The sequence below is a fragment of the Lepeophtheirus salmonis genome, chromosome 2 (assembly GCF_016086655.4).
Source record: "Lepeophtheirus salmonis chromosome 2, UVic_Lsal_1.4, whole genome shotgun sequence".
Classification (NCBI taxonomy): domain Eukaryota; kingdom Metazoa; phylum Arthropoda; class Copepoda; order Siphonostomatoida; family Caligidae; genus Lepeophtheirus; species Lepeophtheirus salmonis.
This window is the reverse complement of record NC_052132.2, coordinates 21,613,490-21,629,964: the sequence shown is the minus strand read 5'-3', so window position 1 is coordinate 21,629,964 and position 16,475 is coordinate 21,613,490. Positions and strand designations below refer to the sequence as shown.

Genomic DNA, 16,475 nt, shown 5'->3' with positions numbered 1-16,475 from the left:
TGAGTGTGTTATTTATGTAATTTCAGAAGACACTCCATATGCGGTCTATCATTATGTAATAATAATATATTGTATAAACATTTAACGACGAATATATAACAAAATCTTAAGAAAATGATGATACAAAGAATATTGATGTAAAAGAGGGTTAGCTCAACGAATGGATAGAAAATAAGGAAAGAAAGATATTTAACATTCTATGTTAGTTTCAATATATATATATATTATATAGGGAATTTATATTTAAAGAAGAATGGATATATCGGGGTTTTATTAACAATTGGACCTTTCATTAGTACGTGACGCATTCTGAAAAGAATCCATTGAGAGCCCTAGGTATGGTCGATGGCGGAGAATGAACCATTCTAGGTGAATAAATAAAAAATGCTTCATTTAAATATACTTATAAAAAAGTTAAAAAATACAAACCGATGATATTTGAGAGACTCTGCCTTTCTAAAATGTTTTCCACAAATATCGCAAGAGGAGAGGCTTTCGTCTCGGTGTGTCCTTTCATGAATTAAAAGATTATACTGCTTTGTAAAACTTCTTTTGCAGACTCTGCACTCAAACGTATCCAAAATAGCTCGTGCTTTTCTCTTAGAAAAACAACGAGACTCAATTTCCATTGGATAAACCGCAAACATGACTTAATATGATAATATTCTTATATATCAATAATAACAATGATACAAATTCAAATCAATTCTCTATCAATTTAAATAAAGTTAATAATTAAGCAATTACTAGTTACTCCTGTTGATATAATAATGATATCCTTACCTCTTGGCGTTCGTATTAACTCTGTTCCCTTAAATCTCATTCACTTACTCACAAACCCAATATGTTGTAGTAGACCTGAGGATAAGGGAACCACAACCATAATGTATTATTTTTCTTCTCATGGGCACATATCGCACGGCCCATATTTAATATGGCATAGACGTACATACCATTTCCATCTCTTTTTTAAAAATCTCCCTTCCCTCGCTCTCACGTAATGTTGGCGCACATGTGGTTTTATATTCATAGGAAATAATAAAATATTATCATTATTCAATGTATGTACATAGTCATAGACTGACTATAGAAGAAGCTCCGCCTTCTATACAATTGGTCGGAAATGTGTATAGAATATTATGGTGTAACGCTTTAAACGAGAGAGTTTGAGAAGACAAAAATATTTTTTTAATCTACTAAGATCCTCATCTAGTTATCAATAACGCTGGATAAATAAAGGGTTATTGAATGATGATGACATAAAAGACCTACCCTTTCATATGTATGCAGACATATTATGTACAAAAGAAAGGATTTAAACAATAAGAAACTAATTGATACTCTTATAATGTGTAATACCGAATACATTTCTACTCTTTTGAATTAGTCCATGACTTGAATATCCGTCTATGTATTTATAATTTAGAGATAACAAAGGCTTTGTGTCTTTGGTATGATTTTTGTAATGTAAGGGAGAGGGGTAGGGATGTATCAGACGTAGTGTTGGATCGGTCCTAGGACTGATTTCCTAATCGGATTTTTTATCGGTCCAGTTTGTTCTGACGTTCAACGTTATTAAGGATAGAATCATCGGTCTATCAGACCTCAGTCTTAGCTATCTTCTTATTTCCTTCACTCCTAGCTAGGATTGGAAAATATATTTAAGAATGTAAAAAATAATGACTGATATATTCGTATAATAATACATTCTAGTCACATACGAAATAAAATAAAAAAATAACATTTTAGACAATATACTTCAAGTTAAAAGTAGGATTACTTTTAACTTGAAGTATATTGTATGTTTGAAAGTGTTTATGAATTATGATGAAACTTCACAGACTGAAATGACGTAATTAGTAGTAACTACGTAATTTCCGCTGTTGTAATTTCCATAAGAGACCGATAAGGACCGTTCCTAGGACTGACAAATTTTATTAGGACCGGACTGATAGGTCTGTAGTCTTTTTAGATCAATTCTACACTAATCCTGGGATATAATAAATAATTTATTATATCTCAGACTATACCTATGTACCTTTGAATACTCAAATTCATTCCTTCAATATCTAAGTATCTCTGTACTTAATTATGTTTAAATATATGACTCCAATTTTCCAATTCCCAGATCTCATTATTTGAATTTAGTCAATAATATGTCCAAAGCAACACCAAAGGTTCGGAAAAATTGGAGAAGGGACTGTTAGCCTTCGATACTTGTATATCCTAAGTATGATTCTAATCTTTTATGCAAAAACAGTAAATGAGCAATGACATTAAAACAAGGTTTTAAATTTTGTATATACATATATTTTATAGTCATTCGGAGACATCGAACAGTGCACAAAAGCATTGTACGAGATATCTCTCAAGTTAAAAAAAAAAAATCTTATTTTACTTGTTAATTAAGTTATTTATTAAATTTTATTACTTAAGAATTGTCGACTTATATGTATAAGAGCAAAAAACAATACTTGTATCTGATGAATGAAATTTTTAGAGATAGACTTTATAAAAACAGAAAATATATTTATGTATTTATTTTAACTAGTTAGCCAATATGACGCAACACACATGCTACAAAATAAGTTTATTAATTGTGAAATTTGATATATTCAATCCTTATGAGGGATGCACAAAAAAATAAAAAAATAAAAATACTATAGCTCAATGTAATGACTGAATTAGTTATTACAAAAATAGTATTCTTTCCATGGTCAAATAGGTCAAAAAGCATCTTTCCCCCCTCAATCACGGTTCTAGTAGCAACAATAATATTAATAATAAAGGGTTTTTAAAAGTTTATATATTATTTAAGTAAATCCTTTATAGAGAATCAGCATTTAATTCTTAAATCCAAAGAGATGATGGGTATTTTTACCTTTGACTCCTCTATAATTGGTTTTAACACAACCATTCTGAACAACTTATAAAAGTTAAAGTAATAATAAGTATAATAATGGGAATGAGCAAGCATCATGAGCAATAATATCCACCCAAAAAATTACACACAAAAAACCTATTAAGTTTCGAGGGATGGAAAAATGAGTATAACGCCCGATTTTGATTTAAAAACCTCAAGTTATTGTATATATATATATTAAATAAAAAAAATAAAAAAAATGATGCGTCTGTACATATATAATATGTAAAAATGTAAATATATCCTTCAAATATTATGTACAAGAAGGGCTGTCGCAAGCTCTCAAACATTAAGGGAACATCAGATTTGATTATTTTTTCTCATCTAGAAAAGTTGTATCATACAGATATAAATAAACATATAGTTTAAAATTACTTTCCTAGAAAAAAGAACCACGAAATACATAATACAACAATGCACTCCAATACACGCGTTTAAAACGAGGAATAACCAATAAACCATGAACAAGTTTCTGAAAATTCGAAAAGCAACCATAAGACTAACAAAAAATGACTTGAATAACGAAAAAAAAACAAAAAAAAAAACGAGCAAACGACTATTTTGAATTAAAAGATTTGAACTTTTTAAAATTGTGAATAATCTCACACAAACCATCTTGCTGAGAATGAAGGATGAAATGTCCAGCAAACTTCCAAGTTGATATTTTCTCATCTAGAATTTTAATCGTAAAAGTCGTATAGTGATAAGCTGTAGCATTAATTAATTCCCTCAATATTTTTTTTTTAAATTTCTATTTCTATTTGGTAATATATTCCATTTCAAAATTTTCTTTCATTAAAAAATAAGAAAAAGAAATCGTATTCCTGCTGAAATTCAAATTGGGCTTAAGCAAACTAAAAAATATATATTATCCACAAGGTGGTGTGACAGTTTGAAGCTTGCTGTTTAAAAAATGGCGCATTCTCACAAGAATTATAACAGAGCTTTCTAGTTGATAAACATTTATACATGTTATTTTTTATCAACTAATATTCTAAAAAATGAAATTCAGGGTGTTGTATTATTTTACCACTCTCTGACGCTTTGTTTACAAACGAATGTAAGTAAACAAAACTCATCGTCCATTGAGGTACCTACATATAAAAAGATGGAAAAGACAAATAGAGAGGTTTCACGTATGTCAAAGATAGAGTAATAGAAAGAAAAGCAACCCCACGTTGGAAACATATATGAACCTATATTAGGTTAGGGAAAAAGTAATATACGTATTTCTTTTTTTACGCCCTTTTTTAACTTAGTATATCTGGTTCATTATTGGTCACATGCACATCGTAAGCTCTTATACATCCACTATACAGTCCGGACCTTAGACAAAAGTGACTACTACCTGTTCTTGTCCATGGCCAACGCGCTTGGGTGTACAAATTTGGCATCAATAGAGGCCTGTGAAAATTAGTTGTCCGTTTATTTATCTATTTTTTTTTTTTTTTTTTTTTTTTTTGCCAATAGGGACAAGGGTTTCTACTAAAATTGCATTATGAAGTTGGATTCTCGTTGCCAACAAGTTATGAAACAGAACGGGTCTTACTTGACTTAAATTGGAGGATTGTAACACTTCCTATAAAGGAACTACTTTTTCCCCAAACTATGATATTTATTAAAGAAAATTGACTAATTAAAACAAGTTAAGAGAAACTTCATGTAATAGCTTTAGAAAAGAAAGAAAAAAGAACTATACACCTGTTGATTAGCACTCCAAAATGTGAAAAAACCGCCATGATTAGTGATGAAAATCCGCTGTATTTTTAGCTCACTCGTTTTTTTGGTTTTTTAAATTGATTATCTGAAGAATGAATTTTCTATTCATCAGCTGTCGTTATTGGTGCTGTTATTATTGTTATTTTTGTTTTCTGAGTAGCCGATTCCCTTTTCTACAACATTCAATTATATTCAAGACCTGATTAAACATTCTTAAAAAACGGAGAGTACCCTTGAGGATTTGTTGCAGAGTTATAGTTTTATGTTAAGTCCCTGTTAGACTTAGAGTAAAATTGAAGATCGACATCGGAGTAATTCTTACCAATGTCCTTGGTTATTACCTTCTCCCCTCTTCCCTTGTCACAGCTGATCTAATGAAACATCACGACATCTAAGCTGCTCTCCCCCAAAAATACTCTTCCAATGTAGGTTAGCATGTTGATTTTCGGATTCTTCTTTTTAACATGCCCAAAATACCCACATTTTTCATCACTATGCATGATAATGTTACGTGACAACGGTGAAATATGTGTATAAAATCAAAATATACAAGGAGTTGCAAATTTGCAAACCTTCAACTCAGCTTTTTCAAAACCTTTAAACAACCACGAACATTCATTTTTTTATGTGTTTGTTGTTTTGTTTTGTATTAAATAAATTTTTTTAACTTAAAAATATAATTGCATTTATTTTGAACAATCCATTTCGATTTTGTAGAGTCGTCCGGGAAGACATAGACATATTTAAATACAAAAAAAAAAAAAAAAAAAAGAAAGATATACATTTGAAATGCATATAAATTATCTTTAGAATACAATATATCCATCATTTCCAACTTCTTTTGTGGAGTGCCACGAACTTGACATATCAAAAGAGCGGCATTCTGAATGGATGTAGTGATAATGAAACTCCTAGTTAGCACACGTACGTATGGTATGTATGAATGTATACTAAATATAATATGAGCTCCCAAATAATCAAATCCACTTTTGAAAGTGTGACGCAGAAATATAAAGAGAGTAAGTACCACACATACAAAAATGAGTTTCTCAAAATCGTCAAAGGAAATTAGAATTTATGTATTTCTTGAAGAAGTCATTATAGCAGTTTCCTTTATACTCAGAGTCAATAATTTGAATACTAAATGACTCCGGAAACCTTTACAAAAGAATTCTTTCCAACTTTGAATCATTGGATTTTTGTTTGTTGGAGTCAGAATTAACGATGAGACTTTGAAAAAAATAATTTTATAAGACAAATGAAACATTCAGCTTTAACGTAAATGTGTTATCAAATGTGACTTTCAAGATTTTTTCAATTTATTTTCATATCAGTGAAATATTAGATGGACATCACGTATTCATACACCTGTTGGACATTTAATAAGAGTAGTATGTGCATGGTTTCCCGTATCGTTATTTACAAAAAATGGACATCCTATTTTATTTCAAATAGAATGTGATGTTATCATTGTAGTAGACGTTCATTTTGAAGCATACATGACAAATTTTATAAGTTTAAAAAGCTTTGTTTCTTTTTGATTAATGAATATAACATAGTTAATTGCTTTCCTTGTATATAGATGTGTATATTAAACTTACGAGTCTAAGTAATTATATCTTTATCAACTAACTTTATTAGTTATATACATATACCTCAGAACTCAGACCCTAATGTACTTAAACAGTATTTTATTACATTCAAATTGTGCAGCAAGAAATTAGTTATTACTTTTGCACTTTCTGATTCCTAATTAATCCCTAACGTAATTAATTCTAAAAACATTGCGAGTTTTTTACACATTAATTTGATCATATTCAAACATTTTTTTCTTCATCAATTAATATTATATTATATTATATCTTATTATATTTTATTTTTAAAGCCATTAGATCAGTAATTCTCATACTATGGTATGTAGATGAGTGTCATAAATAGCCTCTACTATATCTTGTTCAGTTTGTTCATAATCATTAGATACTTAGATATTTTTTTAGGATGTCACACATAAAAAAGTGTGAGAACTACTGCATTAGATTAGTATATTTGATTAGTTAAATATATTAACTACCTACATGTTGTCACTTTCGGCTTATTACACAGTCTGTGACATCAATGAAGGTAGAAAAAAGAGTAGTAGATAAAAAAAGGTAAGGTTGAATACTAAATGACTCCGGCAAAAATCACTTAATCCAGCATTTATTATGATAATTGCGATTACATATTATTTACTTTATAAGCACCCCTTCGGATTCATCTAAACTTAAAAACATCATTTGATATAATATATACAATGTCCGTAATATTTAAATGCAATGAAATTCGAATTGGTGGATTAAAGACCATAAATTATGATTAATAATATCGCAGTATGAAAGTAAACCTCCATATATGACATCCATATAAATTTTCTCAATATGTAATGAATTAAACATAATCCTATAAAATAAATACATTTTCATTTTGTTTAAAGTTATTAGTATAAATACAATGTCTATTTTTGAATGTCTTTGTTAGAACATATATATGTACATATACTCTTTAAAGGAGGCAGGGAATCATAGCGATAAAATTTCACGGCATCTCGGCAGGGTGCATCAACATCACCATGAGAAGAAAGCTTTGATTTGGATTTAACATAATTTTAGCAATTACATCTCAGTATATACAATATTATTGTGTCTTAGTCGCATCCCTAACAACAATAGTAATCACATGTGTGAGATGAGATGCTGAGAATTTTTACATATACGTACCTATGTTGTACTGGGTGTTCGAAAAGCCTTGGAATGTTATTAAAATGAAAATTTAAGAGGTTTTGTAGGCATCTGTTCATAAACATCCGAATCGAACTTTTTGGCACAATAGTGTTTAGAAGTGAGGTCAGCTGTGTAGATCAGATTAAATACTCTTAAGTCAAAAATGGAAGCCAAAAGAAAGGAGGTTGCCATTTTAGTTTGCGACGATCCCACCAACATGATGAACATGCTCTCAGTCAGCAATCAGACGGTCTGGAGGATCAGAAAATGACTTGAAAACAAACCTCAAAGTAGTCTACCAACCAAACTAACGCCAAAAGCTTCCCAAGAGGCATTTGAAGTTAATCCAAGTTTGAAAGCGACCTTTACTTAGTCATGTAAAAAAAAAAAAAAAAAAAAAAAAAAAGATTCCAGTGCTGTAAACATATGATACCTAACATCATGGAAACAGAGTCATTTTCTTCAGTTATGAAAAAACCTTCGCTATTGATACTTCTATTAACATAAAAATTATAGATATAAAACCCTTGATAAATTCAGAGAAAATTGAATCCTGAGAGATAAACCTGTTTTTGACTCTCCAGTCTATTTGGTTTCTGACTGAGAGCATGTTCACTGTGTTAGGGGCGTAGATTTAACGGGAAAATCCTTTCTTTTGGCTTCCATTTTTCAATTAAGAGTGTTTAATCTGACTGAGGGAGCTAACCTCACTTTGATAACATTCGTGCTAAAAAAGTTCGAACTGGATGTTTACAAAAAATATCAAGGAAACCTCATAAATTTCCATTTTAATAACATGGAAAGACTTTTTTAACACCCGGTAAATATTTTTATGATTCCATAAATGAAAAAATATGCATGTATGTAGAAATAGGTATACACAATTTTTTGTGTCTAAGAGGTCAAAAAGAAGGTCACAGCAGAGCTGAAACCGAATCACGAGTATGATTTTTAATACATATGTACGATGAATATACAAAAGTATTATTTTGTATGTAACTCATCTCTGCTATATTTTTCTCATCTACATACTTATATATATGTATATGGTATGTATATACATATCTAGGGTAAATATTATATTGTTTCAATTTGGATAACGTTTCACAGTCCAATATGACCATTTTAAGATCTTCTTCTTCTTCAAATTACGCATTCCTTTTATTGGGCCGGAAAAAAAATGAAAGAACAATATTTGCTAGGGTGTAATTAAATATTCTATGATATGATGTTCCATACACCCACGAAATACGTGAGTATACATTTGACGCCCATCACTATAACAATGGGGTTCCGCTGGGAGGAAAGAAGAATATAATTCCTATTCTGGAGAGTTTATGAAAGCCAGATGTGGGAGAAAGTCCCCGTGTTGCAAGTAGAGATAGAATGGGTCTTAAAAAATCGTATCCAGAGTACTCCGATACGGTATAAGTAAACTTATATGTATTATTTTAAAAGAACCAAACCGGCTTCGGGAACTCAAAATTTGTACAGATCTTAAAAAAGACCTCAGGAATATTCCAAATCTTAAAAAGCTAATAGTATTGATTGATAAAGACAGGACATACTCTTGGATTCGGATCCGAAGTACAATATAGATAATTTTTTTAATATCCGTGATCTGAATAGGCTTCGGGTAATAAAAAAGACTGCAGGGATTTTTTGGACCTTAAAAATCTTATAGTATTGCTTAATTATAGTTTTAAAAAAAAAATTATTTTTATCGAACGTTGTATCTCTATTTATTTAGAATAGTACTTGGAGCGAAATCTTCAAAAACAATTGCATCGCCTGGTTATTTCACTGTTATTATAACAATATTTCTATAAAAAAAAACCTGATAATTATTTTCTAATATTAGTTTATTCATTGTTTTAACATCAGTAATCCGTAAAATTTTCGTCTTAGATCTGGATTTGAAAGTTCAGATCCAAGTAGAAAATATTACAAATTTTACTTACACTATCCTATATTCCTAATAATATTCTATTTTTTCAGTACAAGCATGGCCAAAGGGCGTCAGCAGACATTTAATTATAAAGTACAATTTCAAAATACCTACCTCTGTTGAAAGCCAAAACCATTGGTTAATGGAATCAATGCTCTTTTTACACTTAAACAAATTATTATACCTCTGGCTCATGTTTTTGTATAAAACACCAAATTAGGTTGCGATGGGATTGTTTCCAAAGAGCTATTTTAAGAATAAACAACTATATATATACATATGTACAAATATTTTGTAAGTGTGGCGAAAAACGAATATAAAAAGTATTTATTTCTATTTTTGAGTTCAAACGATTATACACCCAAGAATTATAATACAAAGCTTAGAACTAATCTGATTAAATATTTTTTTTTAATAATATGTACATATGTAGTTGAATGTAACATGACATTTCAAAATTCTTTATGCCAAGGCTCGTTAATGGAATAATGGGTTGGTGAATGTCAGTGTGTGTTTATGGTTGGACATGGAGAAAAAGTTAGCTTGGGTTGTCAACTTTGTATAAAGTATACAATTATACATTGAGGTAGTAAGATAGAAAAGGTTCTATAAATATATTCTCCATAAATCAACCAAATTAGGCTGTCCCGTTTTTGAGTAAACATTTTTTCCCCCTGCATAAAAACTTTTTCTGCTAGGAACAATAAAATACTGATAAGGGCAAAGTTTGAAGCCTCCCAAGGCATTTTTATAGTAGTACATGCCATTTCAGATGAAAAAAGAAGAAGATATTTTTTGGTTGGAAGTGGTCATTTTCCCCTATTTGATCAAATATATTGTTCTTCGTTTTTGTCCAACAACTCTCACATCAGGTAAGGATAAAATTAGCTAGGTAAAAAAACTGCAAATCATTGATCACTTTTTAGACCCCTTAAATTATTAAAAACAATATTTTTTATAGATAAACCAAATACGAAAAAGTAAAACTTTTGACTGATATTTAAGATGATACAAGAGACCTAAAAATGGCCAATTTCGACCTTAAATCCCATTTTTTCAAACTAAATTGACTTTACTGTACAAAAAATGGTCGTAGTTAGTTTTTTGATCGTCCCTATCAGAAAAAATATTTTATAGGGTGGAAAAATGGATTAATCAGACAAACGGGACAGTCTAAATATATATGTATAATGTATATCCAAAATATTCATGAAAAAAGATATATTTTTTGAAGAAGAAAAAAAATATAATAAAATAAACTATGCGTTTGAAAACGTAGATCCATTCATTCTCTTTAATTTTATGAGTTTTTCTAAGAAGAAATGAGTGGGTAAAAGGAAAAAAAAGTTTCACTTACACTAAAAAAAAGAAAAGATTAATTTTGAGACAATACCAATTTCAAGTCCCTTCATTGACACTTCTCCCCCCCTTTTTTAGAAAGAAAAAGAAAAAAACCATAGATATAGAAAACCATCTTAGATAGACCTCCCAGAAGGAAAGTGGTCACTAATTTGTCGTCTGTGGTTCTCTTAACCTTTATTTTATATGACTTCTTAACTGATAAGTGTTTTCAACGTTATCTCTTGCTCCTTTTTTTTTTGTATGTGTATGTTGTATCTGTGATAGAAATAGTGCCCTCTTAGAGTAGAGACCTTCTCAAAAATCTATGTTTGTCGTAATAAAACCATAGATAAAGCATCCTTTTTTTTTTTTTTTTTTTTTTTTTTTTTTTTTTGCGTAGCATTCAACGTTCTTATACCCAAATCGGTAAGTTCTAAGTGAGTAATAATTTAAAAGCTCCTTTCCCCCTCTCGTTGGGTGGCTTGATTCATTTACCTCTACAGATGGAACGTGGATTAGATTACCATTTCCCATGATAAGATATACAGGGTGGAGATTTTAAATCCAGAAAATTTAAAGATAATGTTACATATAATATGTTACAATTTATTTTCCAAAATTAACTCAGTAATTCACAAATCTTTTGCCCTTACACGTAGAGGTTTATATTGAAGACAATCACTCAAACCAACCTTTTCCAGCTTCAACCATAGTCTCCATGTTAGCTACGGCTTCGAGAATGGAAGGAGTCAGCAGTTTTATGTGAACGTTTATTGTACTCTTTCCCCAAAGATACATAGTAGTCCAAGGGGTTCAGATCCAGCAAGCTACGAGGCCACATTTCCCTTGCCCAAGCATAAAGGTCTTAAAAACAGGGCTTTCCAGAATTAATCCAGGTCTAATTATTTGATTTGGACAGACCACAACAAATTTAAAATTCTATTATGGAACCAGATCAGTTAACATCAACTTAAGCTGTCTAATATTATTATCTATGGAAGTATTTGAGTTATTGGATGTGCGTCCAGCATGAATACACACAATAATAGCCATACAACATTTGTATTCAAAGGGCAGCTCAAAGATCTTGTATTGTTTCTTATACAGTTTTTTAAGCTAAATCTGATGAGTTTACTTTCATAAGCATAGATCTCAGGATTGTCTAAATTTGTTCCAGACTTAAAATCCCACCCAGTTGGTTTTATAAAGATATAATCATTATGGAACGAAGAATTACTCTATTTCAGTTATTCCCAGCCTTTCCTTACCACAGAGCCCCTAGCTTTATTTTTTGATGGAGGATCAAGAAATTTTACGAGAACATTTATATCTAGGATTCCTTCAATAATCTTCAAGAGGCACTGTGCACTGAGAAACACTTGGGCTGAACCAGGGAATTTTTGATACATGGAAGTAATGTAATAATTTTGTTTTCCAATTTTTAACTCTCTTGACTCATTCTTATACTTCACAAATTCAGTTACTTTTAGCATAATTTGTATTTAGATTCATTTTTCGTCAGTAATTCTTTGGAAATAATCACATTTAACGTCATCCATTGTAAGTAATTAGTTTTGTATTTAAAATTATAAATTTTCGTCAAAAATAATTGTTTAGATTAAAATTTTTAATAAAAAAATTATGTGGAAGACCCATCCTTGCTAAAGTTTGTAGTTTGATATTTTTTAAATGTTAAACACAATTTATTCATCCATGTTTTACGCTGATATATTATTTTACATAATAAAAGAAAAAACAACTCATTTGGGAAAAGAAAAAATTAAATCGTCTTTATTCCAGGTATATAGAGTTCCATGGCTCAACGTAGCTCCAAGCTCTCTGAATCACTGGTCTATTTGAATACATATAAATGTTGTTTACATGTAGAAGTGGGTTAAGTTTTCAGTGAAATAGACATATCAAGATAATCATAATTTTTAAAGATCTGCATTCAGTATATCACATTTCTAAAAGTTTTTATTAACTAAATTTATCTTAGAGAAAAATATAAAATCCAGGCATGATCAAAGTAACAACGCATTCTAAGTCACAAGATAGCTTAGAGAAACCACGCTCCTACTCGTATGATTTTTCACAATGATATCCCCAAAACAATAAATATATAAAGTCAATAATCGATAGATTTAGGAAATATTTACTGAGAAATTTAAAATAAATCCCTTAATAGAGGCCTCACAAAAGTATTTGCGGAGCCGTATACATCTGGGAGGTCATAACTTTCATAAACACCTATAAATTTTATTACTGCGAGGGATTTCTCCCATTCCCTTCCTTTCGTGCTCTATTAGATCATTTTTAAATAAGCGAGAATGTATATTATCTTTATATATTTTTATAGATACCTACATATAATTTATGAAGCTATACAGAGAGAGTGAGAAACCATAATTCCCCATTAAAATATCTGAGCAAATATGGTTCAATATGTGTGTATATTTTCCTTAGAGCATGCAGCCAATCCCTCCCCCTCCCTCCATCACAAAAATAATAATGGTAATTATACTTTTGTTTTTAGAAAAAAAAAAACATTTAAATGAACCAAATTCTTTTCTTTTATGCAAAAAGAAAATTTTTTCAATTAGTAAATTATATACATAATTTTATATAATGGGTACATGGATACTTAACCATTCTTTATTTTTCTTTAAAGAAAAAGGCACGTAAAAAAAGCAACATAAATCATAAGTCTTTATATTTAAGTTAGCAATATATAAATTTTTGAAAGGTTTTAGGACGAAAGTATATTTTCATAATATGCAAATCATATTCATTTTTTATCAAAAATTATTACCAAATATATATTCATTTAAAATACATTATCAATACGACTTTGGAACAAATTCATTATGTGCAAGTAACAAGTATGTCTTAAGTCTGAGCCTTCGTGTCACGATAAGTTTTTGTCAGAACCTCATGTCATCAGTATTTTTAGGAAAGACATTAATATTTTTTTTATCTTTTTTGAAAATTACCTTTTATTTTATATAGAAAATGGCATGCTTTTAGTTTAGTGGTGTTCAATATATATACGAGGGTAGCCTGAAAAGTTTTTGACCTCAACGTGAAGATAGAAGTTCTAGTGAATAAAAGCTATTCACATACATTTAGCATTTTTTTTAAAGTTAATTACCAAAGTTTCAGCCATTTTGGAGGTGCATTTTTTATGTAACAGTCGTTTGAATGAGCTGATGTGATAATTTTTGTGAAAATTAACATAAAGGAGTATCGCTCCGTTGGCCTAGTTTAGGTGCAATAAATAATATTTTTGGGTCGGATTAATTACCGTAGATGAAACTTGGATACACCATTATACGCCTGAAAAAGAATAAAGTACAAAACAGTGGACTGCAAAGATTTTAGTCAAATGAAGAGGAAATCTCCTTGGTGGACAATTATTTAGTAAAGAAAAAACGGCTGGTACTGTCTGAATGGGTTACATATATGGGAATTTTTTTGACAAATACAAAAAAAAAAAAGAAGAAGTATTGTAGCTTTTTTAGGCCGGTAACTCTTCAGACTACTCTCGTATAGTAGAAAACATTATTATACTAAATTGGTATTAGAATAGGTACACGCAGCACCATTATGACATAAAAAAATTGTCCTGAGGTTATTAAAAGAAAACTGTCTTGTATAAAAGCAGTGAGCAAACCCCCCTACCACCACCCCTAACAAGTGTCATACAAACGCTCCTGTATTGGTATCGTGGGAACAATATTCTAGTCTCAAGTCAAGTACGAGTATGTTATGTCCAAGTGAAATTGAAAGTCATAAATAAGCAACGCGAGTCCAAGATAATGTGACTTGAGTTCAAATGACAAATTTTGAAATTAAGATTTTTTTTGAAAGAAACATAATGTGCTTTCAATCAAGCTAATCTCAATAAATAAATCGGCTTCAAATGTTTTTGAAAATACTTAAGAGGAAAAAAACCTACAAAAATTCCTTTCTTAATACATATACGTATAATGAATGAAGATATAAAATTAAAATTTTACACAATGGATCTGAATAAAGGTACTAATGGGTTCTTCTTCTTCTCTGGGCACATAGATAAATTATTATTATTTAAATCATAATTACTTTCCTTCTTAATCAGCAGGCACAGTAGATTATGATATATCAGCTTTGTTATTGTGTGGCCTAATTAGAGTGTTTATAGATGACTCGCCATTAATAAGACTGATAAATAATGTAAAAATTATCAAAAGGGCAGTGCCAACCAATATTAGAATAGGTACATGCAAGCCTATAACATATATCATAAAATTCTGGTAATTTCGACAATGATATGTCAAAAGATCATAACTAATTTTCAGATTTTCTTGGAATTTTTCTTTCTTGCATTCTGTCATCTCCAATTTCTTGCTCTATAAATTAATTTGACAATCTGTAATGTTTAAAAAAAATCGTTGAAAAAAATCCTGAATTCTCTATCGGGTAAATCACGTCTAAAATTTCTGAATGGACAACATACATACTTATGAATTCCATTGTGATTTGGTTTTTTATTTTTTGAGGGGGAGAGGGAGATAATGGTCATTTGCATATTTCCTTATCTTTGAAATGAATGGTAAGTATTTGAGTCTGAGTTATGTGGTGAATTTTCCAGATCTTTTCAACGAAATACGAAAAATTATTGTTGAAGTTATTTTTAGGCTAGTAAATTCAAATAAATTATTTAATTACCTTCAAATTACTTATAGGATTCTTTAATAGAATTTTTACAATTAGTAGAGTAATCAAAAGATATTAATAACAAAATCGAGTAATATTTCTGACACATCGGTATTAATGTATTTATATATCTTTTCTTTTCTATATGTATGTTTTTTATAAAATATTTCAATTTGGAAGGTTATACACGTAGTAAACTAAGAACAACTGGTGAATGATGTAAAAAATTTAGCTTGCCCGTTTTTTGGGAATTGGATAGATGAAGATTGAATTTTCTTCTCATTAGTTGTTGTAACTGTTATTTAACTCCCGATTAGTGAATTTCCTTTTCTAATATATACAAAACTTCATTTGACATTCGTGCTTGCTCATAACTACAAGAAGGAGAGTAACATTGATGATTTACTGCAGAGTTATAATTTTAAGTCCTTATTGGACTCAAATTAGAATTGAAGATCGACATCGAAGTAATTATTGTCAATGTCCATGTTGATTTACTTTTACTCACTATCTTGTCCGAGCAGATTATAGCTAACCTAATGTAACATCCTGAAAGCTAAGCTGCTTTCCTCCAATGCATTCTTCAAATGGTTTGGGTTACCATATTGATTTTCGCTGTTTGTTTTTAACATTCTCAATATGCTCAAGGGTGTCATCACTAATAATCAATGATTATGATAGGAATTGAGTCTTTGGAAGATATTCACCCCTCATGAAAGCAGAATCTCTCTTAATTGGTTAAATATATTATGTACAAGTTGCAATCTTAACCAATTGTAACTTATAAAAACAAGTACAAGCTACAACTCTAAAATGAGATGATTAATTTTTAATGTAGAATTTAGAGTACTACATACTTGTGATGGGAATAATGCAATAATTGACAATTCCATGGATTAATGGTGTAATTTTTAACTTTTTAATAATCAAAAATTACTTATTCATAAATGTTCTGTGGCAAAGATTAAAGTTCAAATTCTATAGTTATATTACTCGTAAATATATAAATATGCTTTTATATTTTGAAATCAGTTTGATGTAAGATTTTAAATCTTATTACGACACGTTATTCAACTGTGCTTTTAAG

The 16,475-nt window shown here is 29.8% G+C and overlaps 1 long non-coding RNA gene across 1 annotated transcript; it reads right to left on the bottom strand.

The window, feature by feature from the left end:
• On the bottom strand, positions 1-1,014 carry LOC121132422 (uncharacterized). The gene is made up of 3 exons (XR_005869330.2): positions 784-1,014; positions 430-710; positions 1-365 (listed from the first exon to the last, which is right to left on the bottom strand). It is a non-coding gene; the product is annotated as an uncharacterized lncRNA (long non-coding RNA).
• Positions 1,015-16,475: the final 15,461 nt, after the last annotated feature.